This window comes from Hordeum vulgare, chromosome 5H (assembly GCF_904849725.1).
Source record: "Hordeum vulgare subsp. vulgare chromosome 5H, MorexV3_pseudomolecules_assembly, whole genome shotgun sequence".
NCBI classification, from domain to species: domain Eukaryota; kingdom Viridiplantae; phylum Streptophyta; class Magnoliopsida; order Poales; family Poaceae; genus Hordeum; species Hordeum vulgare.
This window is the reverse complement of record NC_058522.1, coordinates 122,570,194-122,577,474: the sequence shown is the minus strand read 5'-3', so window position 1 is coordinate 122,577,474 and position 7,281 is coordinate 122,570,194.

The following is a 7,281-nucleotide window of genomic DNA, read 5'->3' as shown; positions in this document are numbered from 1 at the left end:
CACCAAAAAGCCTAAGCTTGGGGATACCCCGGGAAGGCATCCCCTCTTTCGTCTTCAATCCATCGGTAACATTACTTGGAGCTATATTTTTATTCACCACATGATCTGTGTTTTGCTTGGAGCATCTCATATCGTAGGAGTCTTTTCTTTTTGTTGTGTCACAATCATCCTTGTTGCACACCTTTTTGAGAGAGAGAGACATGCACTCATCGTGATTTTTGCTAGAATGCTCATAGTGCTTCACTTATATATTTTGAGCTAGATAGTTTTGCTCTATGTGCTTCACTTATATCTTTTAAAGCACGGCGGTGCGTGATTTGGTAGTTGGCTTATGCTATGAAAGTAGTCCCAAAAGTGATAGATACCCAAAGAGGATGCAAAAAGCTCCATCTTCATGTGTATTGAGTAGAAAGAGAAGTTTTGATTCCTCTCAAATAGTTTTGAAACATGGATTTGGTAATATTAAGAGTTATTTTAGTAGGGTGTTGTGAATCTAGAAATACTTGTGTTGAAGTTAGTGATTCCCGTCGCATGCACATATGGTGTACTGCTATGTTAGGAAGTCGGAGCATAATTGATCTATTGATTGTCATCCTTTGTGTTGAGGTCGGGATCGCGCAATGGTTTACACCTACCAACCCTTCCCCTCGGAGTATGCGTTTAGCACTTTGTTTCGATTACTAATAAAAACTTTCGCAACAAGTATGTGATATCTTCATGACTAATGTGAGTCCATGGTATAGATGCACTTCCACCTTCCACCATTGCTAGCCCCTCTAGTGCCGCGCAATTCTCGCCGGTGCACAAACCCACCAAACTCCTTCCTCAAAACAGCCACCATATCTACCTACTGTGGCATTTTCATAGCCATTCCGAGATATATTGCCATGCAACTCCCACTGTTCCGTCTCATTACTTGTGTCGTCACTCCCATATTGCCATTTCATGATCCTAAGATAGCTAGCGAGATGTTTCAACATCATACGCCATGCTAGATCGTTGCACATCTCGGTACACTGCCGGAGGCATTTCTTATGGAGTCATCATCATTGTGATCTTTGAGCTATGAGTAAATAAAACTGTGATGATCATCATTATTAGAGCATTGTCCCTTGTCAGGAAATAAAAAAAAGGCCAAAGAGCCCAAAAACAAAAAAAGAAAAGAAAAAAGAGAGGCCTAAGAGCCCAAATGAAATAAGAGAAAAAGAGAGAAGGGAGAATGCTACTATCTTTTTCCACACTTGTGCTTCGTGATAGCACCGTGTTCTTCATGATTGAGAGCTTCTTGCTTTGTCACTACCACATGCTAGTGGGAATCTTCATTATATAACTTGGCTTGTATATTCCAATGATGTGCTTCCTCAAAATTTCCCTAGGTCTTCCTGAGCAAGCAAGTTGGATGCACACCCACTAGTTTTGCTTTTGAGCTTTCACATACTTATAGCTCTCGTGCATCCTTTGTATGGCAATCCCTACTCATTCACGTTGATATCTATTAATGGGCATCTCCATAGCCTATTGATATGCCGAGTCAACGTGACCATCTCCTCCATTTTGTCTCACAACCACCACCACACTCTATTCCACCTATAGTGCTATATCCATGGCCCGCGCTCATGTATTGCGTGATAGTTATAAAAATTTTGAGGAAGTAAGAGTGTGAAAACAATTACTTGGCCAATACCGGGGTTGTGCATGATTTACATTATTGTGTGAGGATGATGGAGCATAGCCATACTATATGATTTTGTAGGGATAACTTTCTTTGGCCTTGTTATTTTGAAAGTTCATGATTACTTCGCTAGTTTGCTTGAAGTATTACTGTTTTCATGTCAATAGGAAACTATTGTTTTGAATCTTACGGATCTGAACATTCATGTCACGTGAAAGAAGTTGCAAAGGACAACTATGCTAGGTAGCATTCCACATCAAAAATTCATTCTTTATCACTTCCCTACTCGAGAACGAGCAGGAATTATGCTTGGGGAGGCTTGATACGTCTCCAACGTATCTATAATTTTTGATGGTTTCATGCTATTATCTTGTCAAACTTTGTATGTTTTGCATGCCTTTTATATTTTTTTTGGAACTAACTAATTAACTCAGTGCCAAGTGCCAGTTCCCGTTTTCCATGTTTTTGGACCCTTTCACAGGAGATTTGGAAACGGAGTCCAAACGGAAGAAAATCCCCGAAAATATTTTTGCTGGAACAGAAGATGATCGGGGAGCTTGGGAGCCAAGGCAGGGGAGCCCCAGGGGCCCCACAAGCCCCCACCCCGCAACCAGGGGGAGGCCATGCCATCCAGGCTTACGGGCCCCCTGAGTGTCCCCTGACCTAGGGGTTGCGCCTATAAATTCCCTAAAAATCCCAAAAAAATCAGGAGATCGTCCCAATCACTTTTCTGCCGCCGCAAGTTTCTGTCTCCGCAAGATCCCATCTGGGGCACGTTCTGGTGCCCTGCTGGAGGGGGGATTCAGACACGGAGGGTTCTTCATCAACGCCATGACCTCTCCGATGATGCGTGAGTAGTTCACCATAGACCTACGGGTCCATAGCTAGTAACTAGATGGCTTCTTCTCTCTCTTGGATCTTCAATACAAAGTTCTTCATCTTCATGATCTTCATGGAGATCTATCCGATGTAATCTTTTTTTGCGGTGTGTTTATCGAGATCCGATGAATTGTGGATTTATGATAAAATTATCTATGAATCTTATTTGAGTTTCTTCTAATCTCTCTTATGCATGATTTGATATCCTTGTAATTCTCTTCGAGTTGTGGGTTTTGTCTGGCCAACTAGATCTATGATTCTTGCAATGAGAGAAGTGCTTGGTTTTGGGTTCATACCGTGCGGTGACCTCACCTAGTGGCAGAAGGGGTAGCGAGGCACGCATCATGTTGTTGCCATCAAGGGTAAAAAGATGGGGTTTTCATCATTGGTTTGAGATTATCCATCTACATCATGTCATCTTGCTTAAGGCGTTACTCTGTTCATCATGAACTCAATACACTAGATGTATGTTGGATACCGATCGATGTGTGGAGTAATAGTACTAGATGGAGAAAGTATAGGTCTACTTGTCTCAGACGTGATGCCTATATGTATGATCACTGCCTTAGATATCGTCATGACTTTGCGCGGTTCTATCAATTGCTCGACAGTAATGTGTTCACCCACCATGATATTTGCTATTTTGAGAGAAGCCTCTAGTGAACACTATGGGCCCCAGGGTCTATTCCACACCATATTTTCAGCCTTACACTTTTTACTTCGTTGAACTTTCCGCCTTCAGATCTCACTTTGCAAACAATCTTGAAGCGATTGACAACCCTTTGAAGCGTTGGGTGCAAGCTTGTTTGTGTTTGCGCACGTACTTTGGACTTGACGAGGCCCTCCTTCTGGATCGATACCTTGGTTCTCAAACTGACGGAAATACTTACTCCTCCTGTGCTGCAACACCCTTTCCTCTTCAAGGGAAAAACCGACGCAAACCAGAGAAGTAACAAGAAGAATTCCTAAGCGCCACGGAAGGAATTTTGTTGCCGCGGCAATGCCCATGGGATTCTTATAAGTAGTCCTATAAGCCCACAGTGCATCATCAAGTCTCTTAGACCAATTCTTTCTAGACCTATTAAAAGTCTTTTGCAAAATTAATTTAATTTCTCTATTACTTAACTCTACTTGACCACTAGACTGAGGATGATAAGGAGATGCAATTCTATGGTTGACATCATACTTAGCAAGCATTTTACAGAAAGCACCATGAATAAAATGTGAACCACCTTTAGTCATTAAATATCTAGGGACTCCAAATCTAGGAAAATGACTTCTTTAAGCATCTTAATAGAGGTGTTATGATCAGCACTACTAGTTGGAATAGCTTCTACCCACTTAGTAACGTAATCAATAGCAACTAGAATATGAGTATACCCGTTGGACTTTGGAAAAGGTCCCATATAATCAAAACCCCCAACATCAAATGGTTCAATAACAACTGAATAATTCATAGGCATTTCCTAACGTTTACTGATATTACCTAATCTTTGACATTCGTCACAAGACAAGACAAACTTACGAGCATCCTTGAAGAGAGTAGGCCAATAAAAACCGGATTGCAATACCTTGTGTGAAGTTCTATCTCCCGCATGGTGTCCTCCGTAAGCCTCGGAGTGACACTTCTGTAGGATCTGTCCCTGTTCATGCTCAGGTACACAACGTCTAATAACACCATCTACTCCTTCTTTATAAAGGTGAGGAGCATCCCAAAAGTAATGTCTCAAATCCTAAAAGAACTTTTTCTTTTGTTGGTATGTGAAACTGGGTGGTATATATTTAGCAACAATATAATTAGCATAATCAGCATACCATGGTGTACTACGTAAAGCATTGATGGCATTCAATTGTTCATCAGGAAAGCTATCATCAATAGGTTGTGGGTCATCAAGAACATTCTCTAACCTAGACAAGTTATCTGCTACGGGGTTCTCAACACCCTTCCTATCAACAATATGCAAATCAAATTCTTGTAGCAAGAGAACCCATATAATAGCAGCATGATCAGTGTGAATAGTGTGAATAGGTTTAGCATCTTTGTTTTCCATGAGATATTTAATAGCAGCATGATCCGTGTGAATAGTAAGTTTGGAATCAACAATATAAGATCTGAACTTATCACATGCAAACACAACTGCTAAAAACTCTTTTTCAGTAGTAGCATAGTTTGTTTGGGCATTGTCTAGATTTTTACTAGCATAATGAATAACATTTAATTTCTTATCAACTCTTTGTCCTAGAACCGCACCAACAGCATAATCACTAGCATCACACAAAATTTCAAAAGGTAGGTTCCAATCAGGTGGTTGAACAATAGGTGCAGTTATCAAGGCCTTCTTAAGTATTTCAAATGCTTCTTCACAATCATCATAAAAAACAAATGGAATATCTTTTTGGAAGATATTGGTGAGAGGCCTAGAAATCTTAGAGAAGTCTTTAATGAACCTTCTATAGAAACCAGCATGACCAAGGAAACTTCTTATACCTTTAATGTCTGTAGGGCATGTCATTTTCTCAATCACATCAACTTTAGCCTTATCGACTTCAATACCTCTTTCAGAAATTTTATGTCCTAAGACGATGCCTTCATTAACCATAAAGTGTCACTTCTCCCAATATAAGGTTAGTATGAATACATCTCTACAAAACTCGATCAAGGTTTCTCAAGCAATCATCAAAAGAAGATCTGTAAACGGAGAAATCATCCATGAAAACCTCAACAATCTTTTCACAAAAGTCAGAGAATATTGCCATCATACATCTTTGAAAGGTAGCAGGTGCATTACATAAACCAAAAGGCATACATCTATAAGCAAAGGTACCGAAAGGGCAAGTAAAAGTGGTTTTCTCCTGATCAGATTGTGCAACAGGTATTTGGGAGAAACCAGAATAACCATCTAGAAAGCAAAAGTGTGTATGTTTAGAAAATCTTTCTAGCATTTGATCAATAAAAGGCAAAGGGTAATGATCTTTCTTAGTAGCTTTATTTAAATTCCTAAAATCAATTACCGTCCTATAGCCGGTAACAATTCTCTGTGGGATCAATTAATCTTTATCATTAGGGACAACGGTAATACCTCCCTTCTTGGGGACACAATGCACCGGACTTACCCAATCACTATGAGCAACAGGATAGATAATACCTACTTCTAGGAGCTTTAGTATTTCTTTTCTTACCACCTCTTTCATCTTAGGATTTAATCTTCGTTGATGATCGGCAACTAGTTTGGAATCAGGATCAGTTTTAATCTTATGCTGGCATAGAGTGGGACTAATGCCCTTAAGATCATCAAGAGTATATCCAATAGCAGCACGGCGCTTTCTCAGAGTTTTCAATAATTTCTTTTCTTCATGCTCTGAAAGGTTAGCACTAATAATAACAGGATATATCTCTTTTTCATGAAGATAAGCATACTTAAGAGTATCATGTAATTGTTTAAGCTCAAACACAGGATCACCCTTTGTTGGAGGTGGATCTCCAAGTAATTCAACAGGAAAATTATTCTTAAGGATAGGATATTGTTCAAAGATAACTCTATCTATCTCATTCCTTTCATCCATATGCATATCATTTTCATGCTCAAGCAAGTATTGCTCCAAAGGGTCAATAGGAGGCACAGCAATAGAAGCAAGAGAAATAATTTCATCCTTAGTAGACAATTCTTTTTCATGAGGTTGTCTAGCAAACTTAGAAAAAAATAAATTCATGTGACACACCTTCAAAGCCAACAGTAACAGTTTGTTTCTCACAATCAATCTGAGCATTAACAGTATTGAGGAAAGGTCTACCAAATATGATGGGACAAAAGCTATCTTTTGTGGTAGCAAGAACGAGAAAATCAGTAGGGTACTTAGTTTTGCCACACAAGACTTCACCATCTCTAACAATTCCCACAGGACAGATAGTATCTCTATTAGCAAGTTTAATAGTAACATCAATAAATTCCATCTCGACAGGTGCAATGTCATCTTTAATTTCATTATATAAAGATCGAGGTATTGCACTAACACTAGCACCCATGTCACATAAACCATGATAACAATGATCTCCTATCTTAACAGAAACAACAGGCATGCAAACAACATGTTTATGTTTGTCTCTAGCATGAGGTTTAGCAAATTCTAGCAGCATCTTCACAGAATTGAATAACATGCCCATCAACATTATCGGCCAAGAGATCTTTAATAATAGAAATCATAGGTTCAACTTTAACTTGCTCAGGGGGTGTAGGTGTTCTAATGTAGCCCTTACGTTTCACAGTTGAAGCTTTAGCATGATCCTTTATTCTAACAGGGAAAGGTGGTTTCTCAATGTAAGCACTAGGAACAATAGAATCATTATAAGCAATAACTTTCTCTTCAACTGGATTGGGTTTTACTACATTGACTTCTATGGGAGGATGATATTTAAACCACTTCTCCTTAGGGAGATTAGTATGAGCAGCAAATGATTCACATAATGAAGCTACTATCTCAGAGTCAAGTCCATGTTTAGCACTAAAATCATGAAAGGTATTTGTTTCAGTGAAGGATTTAACGCAATCGAAATTAAGATTCATACGTGACTCCTTACCGTCATCAAACTCCCAATCTTCAGAGTTGTGTTTAACTCTTTCCAATAAATCCCATTTGAAGTCAATATCTCTTTTGATGAAAGAACTGGTACAAGAAGTGTCAAGCATGGTGCGATTATCATGAGAAAGCCGAGCATAGAAGTTCTGAATAAT